The sequence below is a fragment of the Phasianus colchicus genome, chromosome 2, assembly GCF_987193195.1.
Source record: "Phasianus colchicus chromosome 2, bPhaCol1.hap1.1, whole genome shotgun sequence".
Lineage (NCBI taxonomy): Eukaryota > Metazoa > Chordata > Aves > Galliformes > Phasianidae > Phasianus > Phasianus colchicus.
In genome coordinates this window covers 7,967,899-7,990,768 of record NC_143437.1, presented here as the reverse complement: position 1 = coordinate 7,990,768, position 22,870 = coordinate 7,967,899, and the positions used below count along the sequence as shown (strand labels likewise).

Genomic DNA, 22,870 nt, shown 5'->3' with positions numbered 1-22,870 from the left:
CGCCCGCCGCCACCCTTCGGTGCCCCTCAACCCCCCGCTCGCTCCCGGTGAGGCTGCACCCCTCCGGCTGTCGGGACGCGCCGCGGTCGCTCGCAGCGGGATGCGACGTACTTTTTATCGATTAAAAGTGCACGGAGCCTCGCGCACCTGCCCCGCGCCCCTCTCCGGCCGGAGAGCGGCTCTCGGCACGGCACGGCACGGCACGGCCCGGCTCCGGTGCGGCTGCAGCGGGGACCCGCCGCCGGCAGCGCGCAGCCCCGGGGGCCGCCCCACGTCCCCCCACCGCCGCCCCCGGCCCCGCTCGCTCACCACATGCGGCTCCAGCCGGCAACTCGAGCACGCGGGGCGCCGGCTCTCGCCCCTCACAGCAGCTCCATATGGCGCTCCCGCGCTGCGCCGGGGTGCGGAGGAGGAGGAAGAGGAGGAGGAGGATTTAAGCCTCCGCTCGATCACGCAGCATTATACAATGGAGGAGGAGGAGGGAGGAGGAGGAGGAGGAGGAGGCGGGAGCAGCCCCGGCTCCAGCCCTTGCCGCCAGCGCTGACGCCAGGGGCGGCTCCGGCGAGCTCCTCGCCCTCCGGCCCGCGTCACGGCCCCGCCTCACCCGGCCTTCCTCCCCCGCCTCCCTCCTTCCTCCTCCTCCTCGTCCTCCCCCACGCGTGCCCGTGCCCGACCCGCAGCCCCGGCGGCACCGCGCCTCCAGCGCTCGGACTCCGGACCGACAGAGCTGGAAGAGCCGCCGTAAAGGCGATGCGCGCTCCTTGCTATGGCTTAGGCAGTAGGCTCTGAAAGTCCCGTAGCGATTTGGGATCAATCGAGCTGAAGGCCAAGCTAGAGACAGAGTTCCACGTCCAAGCAGAAGACTGAAAAGAACGGTGCTTGCACACACACACACAAAAAAAGATCACTTAAAACTGTATTATACAGGTTTAAGAGTACACACACATATATACCCTTAAAATGACAACTGAAGGGACCCCATACAGCTGGGATTTAAAGCACTGAGGCTGCTATTTCCTACCACTGACGCCATAAGTGTGGCCCCATCTCACCTCTCCTCAGAGTTCTGTCCCCAGTAAGCAACTCGGTCAGCAGGCAGCAGAAATTAAAAGCAGGGTTTCCCCTTGCTGGATACCTCCCAGCAGACAGGTGCGGAAATTCAGCAAGCAAGACTTCCAAAACTATAGTCAGCGTTACCAAAAGTCACTAAATGAAAGGAAAAGCTTCATTTTCTTTAGGAGACCAGTGGCTCCTGCCCAGTGAGCTTCAGCCTTTTCAAAAGACAGCCAGAACAGTCTGATGTTCATCAGTTTGTGGTTTTTTTGAAGCCAAATGTCAGGGTCATGTTCTGCACCCTTCACACTGCTGAGTGGGGGGGGGACAACTGCAGCAATGGCTCTGAGATCTCCCTGGCATATTTAAGAGCAGAATTAAGCCTTCTGTAGTTTACAGTCCCGTAAATCCTGACCCCTTTGCTCACTCAATACAATACTACATTTCCCCCCCTCCCTTGAGAGTTCTGATATGGGCTGTATAGACCTTCCCCCATTTGTTTTGGCGGTTGCTCTGGACAGTGACAGATCCCACAGTGGGATCTGGCTGTGTGTAACCGTGCTGGGGACACATGCAGCCCAGCAGTGCCTGCCTTCTGGAGCTCAAAGTCCACAGCAGTCTTACGGCCGCTTTGCCTGGGTGTGTGCATGCTATCACCAGGGCTATAGGCATAACCACAAACATTTGCTAAATAAGCAGCTGGGCTCTACTCTGACATGCAAGGCCTCAGTCTTGCCATGTAATACTTGGCAGCAAAAGGCCCAAGCCTTTACCAAAGTGTGAGCTGTGAGCACTTGTGACTTTGCTAGGTTGCTCCAATTTTATGCTAGTCTAAGAGAAAACTCACCACCCCTTCTGTTTCCTACTGTAACTCCCCTGGGCCTTTCTTGGCAGGAGTTTACAGTCACACTGTAACTCAGATCATTCCTCCGAACACAACGAGTACAACCTGCATCCACGCTCAGAAGCACTCTCAGATGAGCACAGGTCACAACACGAATCGATCCGAGCGGAGTTCCTGCCTTCGCTTTGCTGCGTCCTCCTCTAGGATGAGGTAAGGCAACACAGCAACAATCCTATTGCTGATTGCAACTCCCGTGGCCTGCAGTGGGGTTTCAGGAGACCTTTCTGGCTGGGAAGCTCAGCTCCGCAGCAGTCTGGCCAGGAGGTATCTGCAAGGCCCAGCAATTTGCCCAAACATGTCAGTGAGCTTAGAAACAGCCTGTGCCTGAGCCATGAAATGTTGGGCAGGGAAGTGAGTTGGCAGAGGCTCCCAGAAACCACAGGAGCTGGGGGAAAAGCCTTCAAGGGGCAGGCCATTGAGCTGCTCGCATAAGAGGGTACAAACTACATGGGAAGGAACCAAATTGTGTTTCTCTGTAGGGTTCTGACCTGACACGAGCCACAGGCACAGCCCAAACACAGTGCTGTCTTTGAGAAATGACAGAGTCTGCCCAGGTCTCCTTTAGAGCATTCAAAAGCCATCCTGTATTAAGCATAAATCAATTAACAGACAAATTAAAGATTGGGGGGGGATAACAGACACAAGACTTCCTAGGGCAATTCATTAGAAATATTACAGATGGCCAGGTAATCTCTGGCTATCAACATGAGTGCTAGTTAGGAAACGGGCAATCTTTAGTGCACTGGGACGTCAGCATCTCTCAAGTTGTTCAAAAAAGAGAAAAAGAAAAAAGAAAGACACAGTGAACAGTTTCCTCAGTTTCTAACTGCATCCCTGGCCTTTCTAATCGCAGTACATATTAAGGGTTTCACCTGGTAATTTTAAGAACAAAACATCTTGACTCCCTCCCTAGATGCTTTGGCATTAGTGCACACAGGGGGTGACAGAGAAGTATCTAACACTGCCCCCCAGCAGACAACTTCCTGCAAAGCAAGACCCTACCAGCACCAATAACTTGGGAAAAGCTAACCTAGGGGCCTGCCTACAGCCAAAGGTGCTCATCCCACTGGGTGCAGTGCCGTCCACTGTGCAAAACAGATCCCATGGGGAAGAACCACTCAGAGGGTGGTGATGCATTGGAACAGGCTGCCCAAGGAGGTTGTGGATGCCCCATCCCTGGAGGCATTCAAGGCCACGCTGGATGTGGCTCTGGGCAGCCTGGTCTGGTGGTTGGTGACCCTGCACATAGTAGGGGGATTGAAACCAGATGATCATTGTGGTCCTTTTCAACCCAGGACAGTCTATGAATCTATGGTTCTAAGCCCAAGAGTGAAGGCGTGAATTAAACATCATTAACCATCACAAAGCCTCAAGACATCCCCACTGAGCCCAGCTCAGGATCAATCATGGCCTTCTGGACGGAGCCGTGGCCAGGCGATGACAACAGCAACAGCAGTGGATCAGCAGGGAGAGATGCTCAGCAGCAGGACTGAGACTGAAGCACTAATGGTTTTCTTAAGCAAGGGTCAGTTGCAAATAAAAACAATCCACTCAGAAAATAAATAAATTAGAGTGCTGCATTACTGCAGTCACGCATCACCAGGGAGCTGAGCTGCACCTGTGGAAAGCTGTGTTGCTTTGCTTTAGATTTCAGTTGGCTTCTGTTTTTTTTTCCTGCTGGTGCAACTCATCCACTGTAACAAGGCTGCCACGCACGTCCTGAGGCACAGAGGAATCAGTTGAAACAGAAGGAAGGAATGCTCCCCCTTCTCACTCCAATTTTAGCTTTTTCTTTTTTATTTCTTCTTAAGATTTTCTGCTTTAGTTCCTGTTTTTCTCCTCTAATGTTCCTGTGGCAGGAGGAGAAACATCATTCCCTAGAATGCATAATATGCTTAATTATCATTCTCTGTTAGTTCTCTAGGAAAAAAAATAACAAACAACTACAGGAGAAATCAGTTTAATTAATGAGCATGACCAAATGCAGCCTTACTTCTAATGCAGTATCATATATTTCATGTCCAATTGGGCAGTTGGTCTTACTTAGGTAAAATGAACAGATATGCAAAAACCACGGAGCTCATGAATCAGTGTTCTGAGCACAACTAACCTCCTCCGTGTGCTTATTCTAAAACTTGCTGCAGATTTCAATGCCAACGTCTGTTCTTAAAAACTGTGGCTTCAAGTGGTGCAGGATCAGGCCCATAGAGTCTAGTAATGTAAAGCTGGGGCTTGGCAGGACCAAGGGCTGTGCCACATGGGGAATTCATTAAGGAATTAAAGAAAAGCAACAAACAACACCTTAACTAAAGTAGTTATACCTGGTAAAAAACCCCAGAGCATTTCAAGGACAAGAGGGGCAAGGTTTTGTCTGAAAGAGAGACTTCATGATTTGAACGCTTTGCAAAAGGGCTGCTACTCTTCAGGTATTAAATTATTAAGGAAATATTATGGAACTGGATTATCAGGAAAGAAAAAAAAAAAAAAAGCAACGTGCATTAGCTGGCTTAGTCAGAGGAGGTTTTGCTGCATTCCTCGTGCACTGAGATGACTCCCTCCCTCTGTAATTCCCTGAGCACTCCCAGTGCTCTGGAGTCTGCTGGTGTGCATCATCGTTGCTCCAGCTGAAAAGCTCCGTCCCCTGACAAAGTGTGCACTGCCTGCCTGCCATCACCAGCTACTCACACATCTTTCTGCCTTCTCACAGACGTCCTTGTTCTTTCCCATATTCTGTTCAGGCTGCATCTCTGGCGAGATGTGCTTTGCTGTGGAGCCAGGCCGTGCTGTTCACACCAAAGCTGTGCAGCACACCGGATCCTCAGTCAGCCCCTGCTTTGCACTCACGCTTCTGAAGATGCAGTGGACTGTGCTTCACATTGTGTTAAGTTTTAAACAATCTGGGGCTGTGAAATGCTGCTTTTTTATTTCTCCTTTCAGTGCTCGCTCTCAGCCTCTCCAAGGCACAAGCCATTCTCTTCTGGAACACTTAGTTACTTCTCTGAAGAGAGGCTAGGTCGATACTCTGATACTCATCTAATACTGGGGGCCAGTACATTAAGAGAAAAAAATCCATGGATAGAACTGAAGGCTCTGTTTTACAACCAAGAGGGAATACTTCAAATAAAGGAAAACAACAACAACACAGAAGCAGGGGGGGGAAATTCAGAGAGATGGCCGGTCTTCGGGCCTAATTAACCACTGGTGTAAACAGATGTCACTGAAATCAAGCCAGAAGCCTTAGGCCACCCACTGGTCTCCTGCACAATCCCAACCTGATCCTGAAAACCTCCACAACACAGGGCTGTCCAACATGAGAGCCACACGTGTGCCTCATTAGCACAAAGGGTGCCACCACGTCTGTAAGGCTGATGGATGCTCTGCTCCCCGTTCCCCACAGGACAGCAGCTCCTCCAACCTGGCTTCACACATGGCAGCTCCTTTTCAGAAGCTGAGCTCTGCGTGGAGCCATGCATTTCTGGAGTGCAGACATACCCCGCTGTCTTCTTAAACACATTTGAAACCTGGAAGAAGGTTGTCTGTCTGCATAGGCACGCTGGAATACGTTTAGCACTGCTCAAGCTTGTTGAAATGCCGATGGCTCGATAGACCAAACGGGGCCACCAGCAGGTGACGAGAGGCTTACAGACGTGGAGATTCCTGCTCAGATGTGTGGCATCAAAGAACAGTGCAGCAGTATTGGGGTGTCTGAGGCTGTGATGGCGCAAGCTAAATGGTGTCGTAGCTATGGTGTTGATGTAGGATGATGCAGTGCTGCAAATCTTACATAGCACTTAAAACTACTGGAGTCACTGGAGAATAATATGCTCGTGCTCAGATGCATTACCGAGGGGAAAAAAAGAAAAAAAAATGTTTCAGCCCTTACTTAAATGAAAACACAAGTTAGTAGACTGACATCCAATCAAATGCACCTATTCTCAGCAGCTTCTGCTGGCAGACTGGTACAGCACATGAAGCTCCTATACCACGTGGAGGGCTTGGGCATTTCCAATTGGCTTTGTAGAACCACTCGGTTCAGCAGTGTTTACCAAGTGAGATATGGGGATTTTCAGGGTGATCCAAACTTGCAACAAGAAATCCTTCCAACTGTCCCAGATGCAGCATTCTTCACAGACAGTGGTAATCTGAACTCCTTTTAGACAGACAGCCTTCTAGGAGTCTAATTTTAGGCAGCAAGTGACCTACACAATTTCTTCTAGAAAAACCCCAAACCCCAATAATACAGTAGAATTTGCAGAGTCAAATTTAGATGAGAAGAAAAAGAAGCCAGGAAAAAAAAAAAAAAAAAAAAAAAAAAAACAACCAGCAACTATCACAAGAACATCAGATGTAGCATAAACTCCTACTGCCGTTCTGTTCCACTACGAATAAATGAAGACCATCTAGAACTGAACTCATTGAGTCAGTGCAATGAATGCACAAATCTCTCTGTTTTAACCCTTCACAGAATGCATGAATTCATTAATCATGTGCAAAAAACAGATCTGTAAAAAGAGGGAATGGTCATATCTGATGCTTGTACTGACGATGTAAGTGGAAATGATTCATTTGCTCTCTCTGCATTCCCCCAGTTCCCTTACCAGCACGAGTCAGCAAATGCCTGTATTGTATGTGCACGTAAACAGACTGTGGGTGAAGCCTGAGCTTCTCAGCCTTGCCTAAAACTGTCCTGTAATGGGCAGAAAGGGATGTTAGCTTATTAAAGAAAAAGGGAATGGTACAGGCTCATTTATGTTCTCTCCAAACCTTTTTTACGCTCTCACTTTGAAGGAAGCTCTTCGTATAGTGACCATTAGCCAAAGGCTAAGAGAGATTTACACCTACTCGGTATTCCCAAGCAAAGATAGATTAAAGCCTTGCAAACCCCACCCAGTTCTCCTGGAATGTCACCAGGACAAAGAAGAAAGCCAAAGATCCACCATTGTTCATCCTCTCACAGCCCTCACTTGCTCTCTCCCTCTTCTCAAAGTGACTTCAGAGAGCCAAAAACTGGCTCTGGGAGAGGGGTGAGGCAGCCCTCCTGCCTGCTTACCCCCATCTCTCTCCTCCAGCAGTATCTGACAGCGTTTGAAAGAAGAAAGAAGCTATGCTACAGGCAGGATGGCAGAGTGTTGGGAAAGCCAGCTGAAGTCCACAGCAGCTGAGACAGCGACTTCTTCTCCCAGCCAGCACAAGGGGATGGGCAAAAGGCTTCCAAAGTCCTCTCCTTCAGAGAGATTCCTTCAGAGAGATTCCCTTTCCTGCAGAGCCCCAGTTTTTCTAACCAGCTGCCATCAGTTTTATTTGCAGGAGGAAAGATGTGAGCTGCTGTTAGGGTGCAGGCAGCCATCACTCCTGTCCCACAACCTGTGTGCAGAAGCAGGAGCAGCCTGTTGTTTCCCAGGAAGGCACCAGCCTCCTTGCAAGAGCCAACCAGAAGTCAAAACTCCTGAGAGAGCTCCCAGGCCTGGTTCAGCAGGGGTGACTGTCCATCTGCTATCTCGTGGCCTGGGGCATTTGCTAACCATCCACACCCAGGGGACATTCCTAGCATGATTCCTGCTAAACAAAAAAATCAGTAACCTCAGCCACTTTGCTTGCATTTTCACATTTATAACTCAGTATTGTTAACCTTCAGGTTAAAACTTCTTTTTCAACCTGTTCTTCTGCTCACTTTCCTTAGCTGAATGTTCAGCCCATGCCATGGGAGCAAAAGAAGAAGTGAAACGTATGTCAAAATGCTGATAATTTGACTCGACACATGTACACAAATGGTGTTCTCATGCAGGTCAGCAGCCAAAAACCTCTTCTTTCTGGCAGCGCTCAGCAAAGGAAACACTTTCTCATCAGAATAGCTGGGAACGTGCAAGTGCTTGCTGCACTCCTGCCATAATAGTGGGGTCCATCAGGAGTGGCCCCTTTAAAATGCTGCATCTTTACTCTTAGCAGGGAGGAGGGAGACCAGGAGTTTGGTGGGTTTGTTTTGGTTTTCAAAACACAACAAGCCACATTTGTTACTGAAACGCCATCTTCCATGAGATGTTCAGGGAAAAGCCCTCAGCCCCCCAGCATGTTTTTGTTAGCTGTCACGGCTGATAAGGAGTGGAAAATGCATTTGTTGTTTTGAACATTTATCCAGCAAAGGTCCACCACAAATTAATGCAAGTGAGAAGATGTTGAAATATGCCTTAGAAAGTTTTAATCATACTTTTTCTCTTTGCGAGCTAGCCATCATTCAGTAGCTAGGTGGTTCTAAATAAAGAACTCTAGTCAACAACAGGAAATAACTCCCACAGAAAAAAAAAAAGGGCAGAATACAAACTCTCAGCAACTCTTGTACATAGCACACAACGGCCTTTTGTTCCATGCACATTAAGTCTAAAATCTTTACTCTTCAGAACATGTTCTTGCTCTAAGTAATTAAAACCTTTTTCTTGTTGCAAATATGGATCCCTTCCTTGTCTTTCTCCCAAAGCAGTCATGTCTAAGAGTCAGAAAATCACAGGCTACTCCCATTCTGTTTGGTTAGTAAGGACATTCTAGCAATGCCACATGATGATCAGGATTTTCAAGAGTTACTGATGGTGTTTTTTCTTTCTTTTTCTCTTCTTATTTTTTGTGTTGGTGCAGAGGGAGGTGCAGCACTGTGTCCTCAGCTGGAGACAGTTGACATGCTTCTTAACGTTCAGAAACCACTGTGTTCAGAAAGTACAGAGCACCTGGTCTGTGGGGAGGGGGATAAAGGAGAAGCCACACATCTCTAGCTGCTTTTTTTAAACTCCTGCTAGTGTCTACAATCATCAGCTTTTAACCATACAAGATGTCATGGGCCAGTGCCTGCAAACATTACCAGCAAAGACCACCTGCTTTCTTCTGCACACAATCTTCCTAAATCCAGCAGAAGAGCCTGGTAATAGGATCCAAGTGTGCCACAAAACAAGTGCCACGGGCAGCAGGCAGCACGGGCTGTGCTTCGCAGAGAAAGCACTTTCAACCATCACCTCAGGATTCCTGGAGTTTCTGCAGCTCGCATTAACTCACCCGGGCTGATGAGTTGCTTTCATGTGTCAGACAGACAGGGCAACAGCTTTCCCACTAAAAGAAGAACTCCTATCCAGTGTGGATTCAGGCAGAAGTGTGGCTAGAATAAAAAGCCTGTAGGAGATACTGGAAGGTAGGCTGGGGACTAAGCATGGACCAGCCTGGAAGAGAACAAACCTCCAGTCAACAAGAAATGTAGCCATATGAGCACAGGATGGATGAGAAACTAAGGGCACATAAACAGGAGAAGAGGAAAAAATAATAATAATTAAAAAAACAAACACAAGTTTGTTCTTGTTAAACTTCAGGCTGTGAAGTAGCATCTTTGCTTTCACAGGAGCCTGTCTAGTCTGAAGTGCCCACAATACCTACACAAAGAGCTCTATATTCTTGTAACAGGTAGTGAAGGAAATTTTAAAAATCTGTTGGTTTATTGTGTGCTTGTTTGCTGTTTCGTTGTTATTTTTTTAATTCCTTAAAGTTTTCATTAGTGGTCTGGTGCTGTCAGCAACCAAGCTCTTCCATTAGGTGTTGTTTGGGGAGCATCTCCATCTTCCCATAGCTTCCAGCTCACTCTGAGCAAAGATGATCTCATGCTTCAAGAAAGGGGATAAATTCCCCTTTCCATCCTCAAAGAGATTTGAACTGCAGTGTTTCCTAGGAAGGTAAGATTGCTTCCTTTGTGGAGGAGAACAACTCCAAAACACGCATAATGCACACTGCAGACTTGAGCTAGGTTCTCCCACCTGTATGAGTGCTCAGCACCTCAAAACCAGAAGAAATGAGAGGAAAATGTCTGCATACAGAAGTGGCAGGATCAGACCAGAGGATAGAAGCACCTGGCAATCTGATCCATACTCCATGAATGCATTCATGTGCTGTACTGGAGAAGTAAGAGGGAAGGAAAGGACTGCAGGACTAGGCACAACATACAGAAATGCAAAGCCAAAATCTGTGAAGGAATACTGATTTACTCCATCTGGCTTCAAAAAAGTGTTTGGGCGTCCAGGTGGGGAATTTTAAGATGATGATTGTTTGCTAGCTGGCATGGATATGTCCCTGTAGAAAGCACAAATGCATCTTGAGTAACATTGCTATCATTTGTGTTAAGCGTCTGCTGGAGCAAAAACACATATAGCAGATTGTAGAGGTCAGCTGATCCCAGTAGCTTTCCATCAAATCACCTGCCATAGCTCTTTTCCTATATGGCCTAACTGCAAAACCAATTTCCACTTTAGAGATGAGCCCTTTTCAAATTACACAGCTGCAAGAGTTGAGATTACAGATCCAGAATGGAGATGTATTTTTTTAAACTGGAATATGGAAAAATAGCTTGATGTGCACATGGGTGTGCCAGTGTATTTGTGTGTGTGTGTGCACCATCAAAAGTCTACAGGAAGAGCACATCAAATTTGCTTCCTAATGCAAAATGCACTCTCAGGCTGAAGCAACTCCGCATTCAAATCTCACCCCAAAATAAATCTTGGTGGTAGTATGATGAACTTGAAAGCAAGTACAAATCTGAACTTGCAGTTGTAGCATTTTCTGGTTTAGAAAAAACTTCAGACATTGCTGAGAGGTCCAGACTTCTCCTGAACATTCAGAAAGGAAGAGAAATCGATGTAGCAAAGCATCCTATGGAAGCTGTTCCACCATTTCCCTGATCTCACCCATTAGATTAAATACTACAACTACTTCAGTGGGACCAGCACACTTTAAAAGATTCAGTCTCTCCCTCTGTCTTTTTCTCCCTCTCACTGAATGATATTTCTGCCCACATGCACTGACACATACAGCGTCTAACAAGGCTGTGATTCATTTTCAGTTCTAGTCATGCTCACAAGTGATGTAGCACACTTGCTGTGCCTTCGGGATCTGCGTAATTTAGCTTCATTTTCTCTGCCCCCACCCTGCATTAAGTGAAGTTCCAACAAAGCCAAGTCATCTCCCACCAACCCGCCCTCCCACCTCCTTGGGGGATGTGTACAGCAGGAGTTTGAATAATAATAATAATAATAATAAAATTAAAAAAAAAAAAAAAAAAAAAAAAAGAGAAGGGGATGGGAGCTTGAGATATATCATGAATTGTTAGAAAGCTGTCTAACATCCACAAGAAGTGAATAATAATGGGACATATACTACCCAGTCACTTGCAGAAGCTGTATCAGTCCCGAGTCATCTCACCTAACCTGTTAAAAGCAGCCATGTCTCACATCAGGAATTTCATGCACATTCATGCTAAAAAGACGACTGACATGTTAAGCCATAATTACTGGTTTGTGAGGGCTAGTGCCTCCTCAGCCTGTCCCACAGCCACCTCGTGGTGACCACTCACTCTCCTGTGTCCTGCTGCAGCCATCTGAGCACACTGACACATCGGGGGAGATGCAGTGTGTCCCACTGCCATCCTTCAGGAATTACACTGGCTGGTTCTGTGATACAAACTGCAAGCTGCTCCTGAGCTAAGCTCCGTGTATTTGAGGCATGAGGCCAAGCCTGAACGAAGTGAAAGATGGGTTTTTTATTTGGTAAATCTCACCAGCATTCAAATTGAGTCTCAGACACTGAGATGCAGTAGTTACCTGAAAAGAATAGTTCTCTGCTTTCAGTGCTTTAACATGCAAGTTAAAAAGTATCCTTACCCCATCACATTAACCAGTTCTCACTCACCTTCAACATGGAACTAAGTTTCGATGGAAAAGAAAACTCAAAAGAAAAACAAGTCAACTGTGCTTCTCCTCCAGCAGAAGTCCTCAGTCAGAAGTGAGTCACTACAGACTCCTTCCAGCAGATCTTGGTGATCTGCATGACTTCCTTAATCCCTAGGCAATGACACCAGGAAAGAAGAATTAGCAGCAAAAGCTAAAAGGCTCTTCAGCATCAGAAATACAACTACTGATAGGGCTGCTGTCATCACAGGGCTCCACAGCAAGCTATGAGGAAATGTCCAGCCCCTCTTTGTTGCCATGAAATACCTGAAAGGCTCCCCAGCATGCAGAAACCACTAGCTAGGCAGACTCGAGTTGCTGACCCCCTCAGTAATGACCAGGATTAGCAAGCCAGAGCAGAGAGGAAATTCCCTGCCTGCCCTAGGAGATGGCTTCGTCTCCTCCTTGCTCACTGACTGCTCGCTAGGCCACGTTGGGGAGGAACTGGGTCACCCCCCAGGCTGCTGCTAGGGCTCTGGATGCTCTGAATGAGGGCAGCTCCTGGGGCTGGAGTAACGGTCAGGCAAAGCAAGCAACGGACCGTCATTTCAGCAGACAGCACTGTCTCATTTTGCAAATTGAAGGAACGCAGCAGAGGGAAAGAAACTGCTGGGTGGCTAATAGAAGCTTATTGTGGAAATGAAAGTCAAATCCAAGTGTTTTGATTTTCAGAGCTCTCAAGACAGGTCCAGTCTCCTCCATCCACGAGTCACACTGTCCTCAGGGCAGAGCTGCACCTCTCATTTGCTTTACGCCTGTGGCTTTCAGTCTTTCCTCTTTTGCAGATCCCTTGGTGCTCTCCAATAGGGCTGTGCATTTACATGTGCTGACAACAGGCTGGCTTTCCCCAGCTTTCCTGCACATCTTACACGTAGCCTGTGGATCCCAGTGAGCCAAGAACGACAATCTGCTCCCTGTGGCCTTCACTACGGTCTCCCACGTGTCCTCCTCTTCCCAACAGAGCCAACACAGCACGAGAGTCAGGCACGGGCATTTGCAAGGTAGCTCACACACATTCTGGTTGCCCTAACCCAAGACAAAGCACAGAGTTGCCCTCATATTTCAGCATTTCCCATCTCAAGGTATGGGAGCTGTTGATCTCCCACATGAAAATGCATTATGCTGTCAGCCCAGCCTAAGGGCTGTTATTTAATTTACTTGAGGAGGTAAGTGAAAGCCCCTTCATGCAAATGCTTACAATGTGATCTAGAAAACAGCAGGCGTAATTAGATAAAATGGCAGCAAAGCCCACCAGGGAAATAATGTTAATTCATGAGGATTTTCCTCTCCACCTCCCTCCCAGCAAAATTTGAAGCCGAAGCGGGGCAAGGGGGAGGGAATAAAATCAGAGTGCACCTCAAATTATACATCTGCTGGGAAAGTAGAAAAACAGGACAGCAACCAGTGGGGTCATCTAAAAGCTGCCTCAGCGTGGCACCTCTGTAGCTGGATTAGCAGTCCATGCTCCTAAGCGATGGAGTGCTGAAAGCAAAAACTGTTCCATCACTGTCATAAGCTATTCCTAGTAGAGACATAATAAGCAGCATCTCTAAACTTCACACCATCTCCTCACCACGGCCAAACAGGCAATGCAGAAGACCCGTCACATGATAAAGTCATCACTGAACTCCCCCCCCCTCCCCCGCCTCCAGTAACAATAAAAAAAAATCAGAGCTATTTCACAATGCTCGAGAGCAGGTCTGGCATTTCCAGCCCACTCACAAATTCCTTCCCCCAAAAGCATCCAGGAATGGGGTTTGGCCAAACCGTGTCACAGCATCACTGGGGCACACATGGGTCACTGCAGGGCTCCTGAGTGGCAGCGATGCTCTTGCAGCAACCCCAGGCTCTGCATTTCAGCTTCTCCCTCCCACCTAGAAGCCAGCCAGAAAGTCACCTCTTGATTGCTGACCTGCCACTACCAAAATGGATTCCAATTAGCCAACTCACTCCCAGCTATTAGGAAAGAGACATTTTTTGTTGTTGAGTAATTACTCCTCGTGAAATGGCTCACATCTCTAGTTGATTAGGTCACAACACACTGTGAACAAACTGATGTAACAGAGATATCTTTAACCTGCTAAATTAAGGCATACTTTCTCAATATAGAAAGCTTAATTGAAGCCATGCATGGGGTGCTTACTGAAGGCATCTAGACACAGAATTGTTACATTCACAAACAAACTGTGGTTGAGACTGAAAGGCAACCTGTCTGTATTCAGCTTGCATATTAATTGGAAAAAAGCTGTTTTGTCTGCTTACTTGAGGATAGGAAACGACTCAAAGTGATTGCAGCAGCTTGACACCAGCAGTTAAATATGGAATGTCAATGTTTAGATGACACGTGTGGAAGGAAAGAGGAGATTTTTTTGTTTCCTTGTTGCTTTATGTACTTTCTCCCAGCTAACAGAGGGAAGGACTCCTCTGGTCAGAAGTACACTGGTTAGAGTAATCAGAAACACCCAAGGCTGGTTTGGATGTAACGCCAGACCTGCCACAGGCAGGACCCCCAAAGGCAGCCCATCGGGCCCCCAGAGACCCTTTAAACCACAGTCAGCCTGGCTCACACTGGAAATCAGTTTGGTACCATTTTCTCTTCCTTCCCCCACACAAATCTCCTGGAGAAGAGCAGTTCCACCCTCCTAGTTTGCTGATTTATTTAAAAATCAAACCAAATTCCTCAAGTTGGTACATACCAATGGCTTCCTGGTTTTGGGGCAAGCCCTTCTATTAAAAAGGAAAGCATTTGCTTTAGGGACTATGGCCCTAAATCTCTCAAACAGTTACGCCTGTGCATCGCAGGAGCGTGCGAGCGCTTCAATCCAATGTAAGCATTTGTCCAAGCGAGGGCAATATTTCCTGTCGCAGTTAAAAACACATTACACGACTACGATGGAAAAATACAAGTCCAACACAAAACCTACCCTTCCCTTCCCATTTTGGGTTTGGGGGGGTGTGAGGAGGGGGGAAGCACTCGCAGTATAAACGGACGCGACCAGGACCCGGATAGAGCGAATGCCATTAACAGCTTTATACCACGTTAGCTTTTTAAGTCGGGAAGCCGACTGGGTGTCATTTAATCTCACAGATTAAAATCACTTAGCGAATATTGCATTGTTTCACTGCTCTTGCTGGCGTTTTGGTGTTCGGGGCCTCGCTGGAGCTCTGCTGCTGGCTAACTCACCGCTAATGAAACCTCGCGCGGGAGCAGCTGCCGGAATCTGTGTCAAACTGCATCTGGCACCCATCTATCTTCCAGCCATCTAAATTCACCTCTGAAATCATACAAAAGCAGCCGCAGAGCTCCCTGCAGCCACTCCAACACACCAGTCTTTGTCTCATCAAGCCTGTTAAGCAATTTAAAGCAATTTATTTTTTTTAATTCGCCTTGTATTTTACAGTGGCAGCCTTTTCAAAAGGAGAAAATAAGTTAAGAAAAAATTGGGGGGGAGGGGAGTGGGGAAAAAAAAGGCACTTTTTTTTTTTTTTTTTATAAAAGCCTGTCAAGCTCACAGTAGACTATCATTAAACCAGTTTTGGCTGAAACTGTGTGTTTAGGGGTTTTCCAATGGAGACACTCTGGTGCCTGCAACACTCAGACAGGGAGGGGAGGCTGCTATACAATTGTTGAATTGTTGTCATGGCTGTTAAATACGCTGTAGCACAAATACCCAACAGGGCTGAAGGTCTGCAGTGCATTGGCTCTGGAGAGGTATCAAAAATACTGCTATTAACTAGCAGATAACTGAGTTATATGAATAGCAAAGAAAAGATTAAGTCAAAAGTTGTAAGAGGTTTATTAATTTCACTCTATCCCCTCCCCTCCACCCTCTTCTTCCCCCTCACACCCTGCTCAGAGCTTAAAGTGCCCTGTAAATTTTAAATATTTGACATTTACTGGAGTGTTCATTTGACTGCATCTCCTCTCCTATTTGGGGTAGAACAGCCTCTTCTCCCTTTGTGCTTTCTGCAGGACAGGGGTTTTGCTCCCCTCTTAGGCTCGCAAGAGGCTGCCAGAGCAAGCAGCACGGTACAGCCAGGACTTGCTGACTAAAACAGGTTAATGAAAAAACAGGCTACTGACTGAAATTGAAACTTCTCATTTCTCTCAAGAAAAGGGTGTATTGTCAAAATAGAGCTTAACGTGTCTATTTAGCAGCTTTCAGGGAAGTGCTGCTCAAAACAGTAACACTGCAAGCTTTGCCAAGCAAGAGGAGGGGACCCAGCACCCACTCTGGCCAGGAGGGACGCAGTCCCTCTCTGAGGGCACTAACAAAGCTGGCGTGCACAGGGCATGGGCTCAGAATCATCCATCCACATATGGCAGACAGGGCTACAGGCGAGTGTGCCAGGCTGAATGTAAGGGCACTGCAGGAGGCGTTTCCTAGACGTACCTTGAATGCTGCAAACTACGGAAGGAGCAAGAGAAACAGGATCTGTCAAACAGCCTAATTAGAGTGCATTTTCCCCACGCAGAACTCATACGTGTCTCTCCAGGCTACAGGGCCCTCATTTCTTGACTCAGCCCAAAAGAAACTGAACGTATTTCACATTTCCATGACAATTTGTTCTCAGCGCTTCTCAGGAAGGAAGAACACAATGTATGCGTCCTAAGAAAACATTGATATGCTCAGATACCTGTCTCAGCTGTTAAATCCCATGCACCCATCTCCTCTGCAGTGCATCTGTTTCAGCAGCCAACCCTGCTTCACCATGCTCCTTGCTAACCTCATTTTAACAGTCTGAAAGCTCTCCTGCAAGCTTCCCAAAGCACCCACACAGATGAGAAATTACGTTGAGCAAAGGCTACAAGTCTGGCTGCTGGCGTTGCTGCTCTTCTACCTATTAAGTGAAAAACATTTGTTTATGCCTTGCGTAGGGTCACGTTACGAGGATCTCTAAAATGAAATAACCAGTGCCGAGAGGCTGAGTGAACATCCCAGGTGGGCCCCTTCGGCCCCCCGGGTGAGCTCTGCAAATGGCCTGACAGCGAGCAGAGCAGCCCTGCTAGTACAGCCACGAGCAAAAGCACCAGAGATCAACAACTCATTTTTTACAGGCCAGTGGGCTGACCTCTGGGCAGCATTGGAACGAGTCAGCATAAAGGTGACACAGCTCCGCACATCATTATAAATCACCCAAACCAACCGGCAGAAAACCCGTGTGCTGATGGAGTTTAGCTTATAGCTTTTATTTCTTCCTCCCTCTTTTGTCTTTATTACCAGAGCTCTCCCCCATCCTCTCCCAGTGCCCATATGGCAGGTATCACGAGGGGCGAGCGGAACGTTCCGGTTCCACTCACCGAGCGGCCGCACAGCGTGCATTGCTGGATGTCACGCCGGCTGATGATGCAAGCACTGCCTGTTGTCCAGGGAGTGGGATGCAGGTGGTGGTGTGTGACCTAATTCTGGGCTACTTGGGGTTGCGAGGAACGTGCAATCTAGTGATAGCAGGAGGAGAAGGGAATCGTTACCAAAGTCAGGAGTGAGTCTGTGTTTTCAAAAAAGGAAGTAAGGAAGTAAGGCCAAAACAACAGTGGAGCGTCTCTGCTTCCAGGTCTTAGGGTGAGGAGTTCATTTGGGAAAAGCCTGCAGTTAGGAATTGAGAAGCTTGGATGAGGCAGAAAGAAACCCAATTGCAACAGAGGGGACAAAGATCAGCCATGTAAGCTACAAAGAAAGAAGTATCATAAATTCAAGATGCATAACCTCATAGAATCATAGAATGGCCTGAGTTGAAAAGGACCTCTAAGGTCATCTAGTTTCAACCCCCCTGCTATGTGCAGGGTCACCAACCAGCAGACCAGGCTGCCCAGAGCCACATCCAGCCTGGCCTTGAATGCCTCCAGGGATGGGGCATCCACAACCTCCTTGGGCAACCTGTTCCAGTGCCTCACCACCCTCTGTGTGAAAAACTTCCTCCTAATATCTAACCTAAACCTCCCCTGTCTTAGTTTAAAACCATTCCCTCTTGTCCTATCACTATCCACCCTTGTAAGCAGTCGTTCCCCCTCCTGTTTATACTCTCCTTTCAGTCCTGGAAGGCCACAGTGAGGTCTCCCCAGAGCCTTCTCTTCTCCAAGCTAAACAAGCCCAGTTCCCTCAACCTTTCTTCATAGGAGAGGCGCTCCAGCCCCCTGATCATCTTAGTGTGAAAATCCACTACAGCAGGGTACAGAGCCTCCCTCAGACCAAGCTGGAAGCCAGTTTTGGATGGTGATGTCCCATTATTTCTCACCCACTGCAATCCATGGTTCATCACCTCTGCACTCAGGAAAACAGAGGTGTCAGTTTGGCCAGACTCCTGGTACAGCCATACTCCTCACCATTAGCCTGCAGTGGAAGTAGAGAGAAAACATTCCACAGTGGGAAATGGAAACCTTTGCTGCTTCTAATGCTCCCCAAATCTGGTTTTCTTAACAGCATAGGACAAACAGGAATTCCACTGCCTTCCAACAAGCCCATTCACCCCTTTAACAAAAAAATCTGCTTCCCCAGCTGACCATTAACAGTCACTGCTGCAAGGTGTCTCAGGTTTTCTGCATGTGTAACTGTCCTGTAACTGGGGCAAATGTATCATCTGTTCATTCACCAGGTTGATTTCTTTAATCATTCCTCCTTCACACGATATACGCAACAAAATGAGCTCCGTAGCAACAGGGTAAATTTTCACAGCTGACTCTCCCTCTCGTAGGATTTTTGGCATGGGCTGACACATCCTTGATTTTCTTGTCACTTGAAGATTTGGTTATATTTTAGAGTAACTCCTTCATCCCTAGAGGAAGCCAGCACTGTCCTACACATACAAACAACATCTCAAATTTACATCATTGCCCTCCAGTCAAAATCCAAAGGGATTCCACAGATTGTACAGAAAAGAAAATCAGAAGCAATTGATTTGCACAAGGCATAGCACTCTTTTAGTTAAAGGAGATTCTCAGCTGATCTGCATGTATATTCTTGAAGTCATTGGGGCCTTTATCACACTCATCCTATCAATCTCCTCAGCCACAGGGACAACTCTGCCGATCCCTGAAGATGGCTGTTCTATCACTGAGTCTGCACACAAAGCCCGTACAGAGCTGCGGCTGGTTTATACTACATGGCATGTACCCCCACAGGGTGCCAACCAAAGGGACCTGGACAGGTTGGAGAAGTGGGCCCTTGTGAATCTAAAGAGGTTCACCAAGGCCAAGAGCGAAGTGTTGCACCTGGATTGAGGCAATCCCAGATATGTGTACAGATCAGGAGAATTCATTGAGAGCAGCCTGGCCAAGAAGGACTTGGAGGTTCTGGCGAACAAGAAAGCTAAATTTGAGCCAGCAGTACGTGCTAATGGCCCAGAAGGGCAGGGGACTGGCACACTGCAAACTGTTGCAGGGAAAAGCTTCAAAACAAGGAGGTAGGGATAGAAAGGCAAAGGGAAGAAGGAGATCTAGACCAGCCTGTGGGAACAGGAAACTAGTTTTGGACTTTTTAGACATCCTCTCCCCCCATTCTATCTGAATAAAAATAATTAGGACTCAGGTTTGAGTCCAATGAGTCAAGGATGGGGATGTTTGCTAAACCAGAAGCAAAAGATGATCCACTTTGAGCTAGAGGGAAATCAAGAGGAGAAAAAGTGCAGAAACATGTGCAGAAAAGATAACAGCAGGATTTAGCAACCATAAGGAATGGGAAGAGAGATGAGTAAGGAGAAGGGAGTTAAACCAATCGTTGCAAGCTGCTTCACGGTTCTAAGTTAGCAAAGAAACAAATTCAAATGGATGTAAACAAAGGACTATCCATTAGGGGCCTCATTCCCTACAATCAAGCAAACTATTGTCCAGAAGTTTTAAATCCTTGACACGCGCACGCGCTAAATTACAGAAAATGTGAAACATCAGCTAATCAACAACTTGCCTTAGAAGTCCTGCCCTCAAGCAGTTACTGCGCTCAGTAGGCTCTTCTGACCATCTGTCAATATGTGTGGGAAAATAAATGATAAGGACCCCAACGCAGCAGCTCTGTAAAGGTCTGGAAGTAAAATCCATTCTGCCAACATCAGTACAACACACATTATGTTTGTGAGGCTTAAATTCTGTTCTTGACAGCTCCCATCCATCCGTCTCTCATGTTGAAAGTATGAGGTGGCTGTTTCTTGTGTCCCAACAGATGGTTGCAACACCACCAGGAATCTTTGCATGGCCTCCCAGAGCCATGCCCTACTTGCCTTCACACCATCTTGAGTGCTGCTGATCAATCTCCAGAGCTTCATATTTTGTTTTCACACCACCTGATATGCTTGGACCAAAGGGAACAAAAGCTGGACTGCAGAGCCTGCCCTACTGGGGCTGCTGAAGCCATGCGCAGGGTTAGGGAAAGCTGCAGCTATTCTTTGGCAGCTGACAGGTGTGCAGGGCAGCTGACATTTGCTAAATAGCTAGGATCAGGCCTTTAGCTTGTAAGCCAGGCAATACTGGTGCAGAAATCAAGAGACAGCACAGAGCAAATCCAATGGTGCTCTTCCCTTTTAGCTAATAAGAAGCAAATCTCATGCACCTACAGGGTTAATGCGAGCAACATCAGTCAGACTGGAGTTTATGCACAGCTTTGCTGCTCTCAATGAAGTAAAGGGCAGGCAGTGATTAACAGCACAGGTAGGTGGGCTCTGCTGAGGCTTCTTAGGGTGTTTCAACCCAAATGTCCTCTCTACTTGCAATAGGAGCCTTCCACACTGACAGAACACAAGTCTCACACCTGCCACAGCAGCTGAACCACATTTCAACTACAGTTTCAACTGCAGAAGCTGAACATGCCATTGCCTTCTGATGCCTACCTTACGCTAACTGATGGCTTGGTTAGCTGGACAACATTTGATGTCTGTATTTGCCCATCTGGATTCTGTTAAAGCTCTCGTAATATCCTTCCATAAGCATCACGGTGCATGGCAGGCACACTGGTACCACTCACATACCCTCCTCTTGTTGTCAGTGGTGAACTGACCCTTCACAGGCTACCATGGCACATGAACTCACCATCCCTAATCCACAGCTCCTTGGAGTGAAGGGTGTTATGCTTCCGAGCAAAGGACTAACAGCTGTGGGAGGCAGTTGTAAGACAAGATAGAAGAAGGGGCAGGAACCTCAGGCTTGCTTTTTCCTCACCTATACGTAGGCACCTGCATAAAGGACCTTTCATAGCTTGTCCTTCCTGTATTCGTGGGCAAAGGCTCAAAGGACCTATCTAGTCTGCGGTCCTGCAGAGCTCTGGCTGCACAACCTCATTTGGTGTCTCTCATGTCTGGCAGGATATGACCTGTCTTTCAGGAATACAGCCAGCCTGTCTGTAGGACTTCAGTGAAAAGCTCCCAACAAGAGGCCAACTCACGGCATTTCTTCTTTTTGCTCAGCTTCAAAGTTACACAAGTTCAGTGCCTCTGCTCAGTGTTATATCATATCACACCTAAAATTACACAGATAGAGAAAAACTTGGACTCCCTTTGAGGATTTTACTAGGCTTCACCAAACTTTGAGCCCTTGTGTTGAGGGTCTGGAGGAGAGAGGGAAGAGATAAGTCTCCTTAGTTCTGGGCATATGGGTAACAACAAAGCACCTAGTTCTGTTTTGTCTGTTATCCAGAAGTGCTGTGTTTCACTGAGCCCTAGAAGCATACAAGACACACAGCCCACACAGGAAAAAAAACTGTCCTAAAAGTGGCAGGAGGAGGAGAAGAGCTCAACAGTTTTAATTTAGTTTGTGTCTTTAATATTGCATGGGTGCTCTTTGTTCATGTTATGTAGCACGCAAGCAGCGCACAGAACAAATCACTGTCTGCTGCACTAGAACAAGCAAAAAACAGATACACAAACATATGCAGATTCATTTGTGCTTTCCTTGCTCCTTCGAGTATGCTTTTATATATTTTGTTCACATTTAGAGTTCAGAGAGTATCCCAATGCAGCAATCATGCACTGATAACTATTATGGTTTAGGGACACTTTCACGGCTGCCACATGAGCAGCAGAAAGCAAAAAGGTTGTGTACAACACAAATTTCCCTTTTTGGCTTTCTGAAAAGCCCCTGAGTTGGACATAAGGAGCCTTTGGGGCTGTAGGAAACCAGCCCCAGAGCTTCTGCAGCTCTAAGCATTTTCCATCTGAGCTTCTAATGTGAATGAATGTGAAAGAATTTCTGCCTCTTTTCATGGTGAAGATAGACACTTAAACATGAACTGAAGGCTGGGTAGAAAAACTGAGGAAGAGCAGAGAGATGAAGTTGTAAGTCACATGTGGTATCCAGCAGATGGAGAACAGTCCCACTCAAATAAGGAAATCGAATGTCAGTCCACTGCTACCCTTTCAAAACTGAATCTCTCTGCTGACTCCCAGGAAAATCCAGCTTCAAAGGCTGAGCGCCTGCTCACAGGAATAGGCAGACAGGAGAACATGCACACAGGGAAATAACTTGAGTTTGCTCTCCTCCTCTATCAAAGAAAGTCCTCTCTGTCATGTATTTTTCACAGAACTGTACAGGAGAGGAGCAGGAGAGGAAGGAGGAGGTGGGAGGAGGGGAAGGGGAAATACGGCATTTCCCATCCGCTCTACAGGAGGAAAGGCACAGTGGGAAGCAGCAAAGGAGCTGGGTGCACATCTTCCGCTTGGACAAGTGCAACTCAGGAACAAGTAACTTGTGGAGACCAGGGGAAGGAAAACGAGCAAGCAGGAGAAAGATGATCAGAATACATAAGAAAGGAGAAGAGGAGTGATCTAAGCCTACAGGATGAAACACCTTGGGAAGGCTCTGTGTTTTGGTGGGACAAACAGATGTATATACCAGATGTGGGACAAGCAGCCAGATGTGTTTATACACGAGTTTAAGAATCAAAATGAAAGCATGTAAACACAGAAAATAATAGGCTTTGTGTGGGGAAAAACTGGAAGTAATGAGAAGGGAGAATACAGAAATAGGATATAGCGTTTGGGTCTGCTTTTACACATTCACTCAAGCTCCTGTCCAACCTCAAGAAGGGACTACTCTCAATTTCAGCAGAAGATATCCCCGTTTGAATGTGTCCCTCCATAAAGGATATTCTGCCAGCACCTCTAATCAGCCTTCTCTCACAACCAAGGACATGCCAAATATCTGGAGTCGATTCGTTTTGAAAGCTAAAACAGTACCAGCAATAGT

The 22,870-nt window shown here is 47.0% G+C and overlaps 1 protein-coding gene across 2 annotated transcripts in view; it reads right to left on the bottom strand.

The window, feature by feature from the left end:
• Positions 1–22,870, bottom strand: part of SERTAD2 (SERTA domain containing 2) — a 75,127-nt gene that overhangs the window by 18,134 nt on the left and 34,123 nt on the right. The window contains exon 1 of one of the 2 annotated variants that reach the window (XM_031599402.2): positions 310–9,006. The exons of the other annotated variant lie outside the window; for it this stretch is intronic. The gene's annotated coding sequence lies outside the window, so the exon portion shown is untranslated. Of the gene's footprint in view, positions 1–309; positions 9,007–22,870 lie in introns of those variants that run through there. 2 annotated transcript variants of the gene reach the window in all.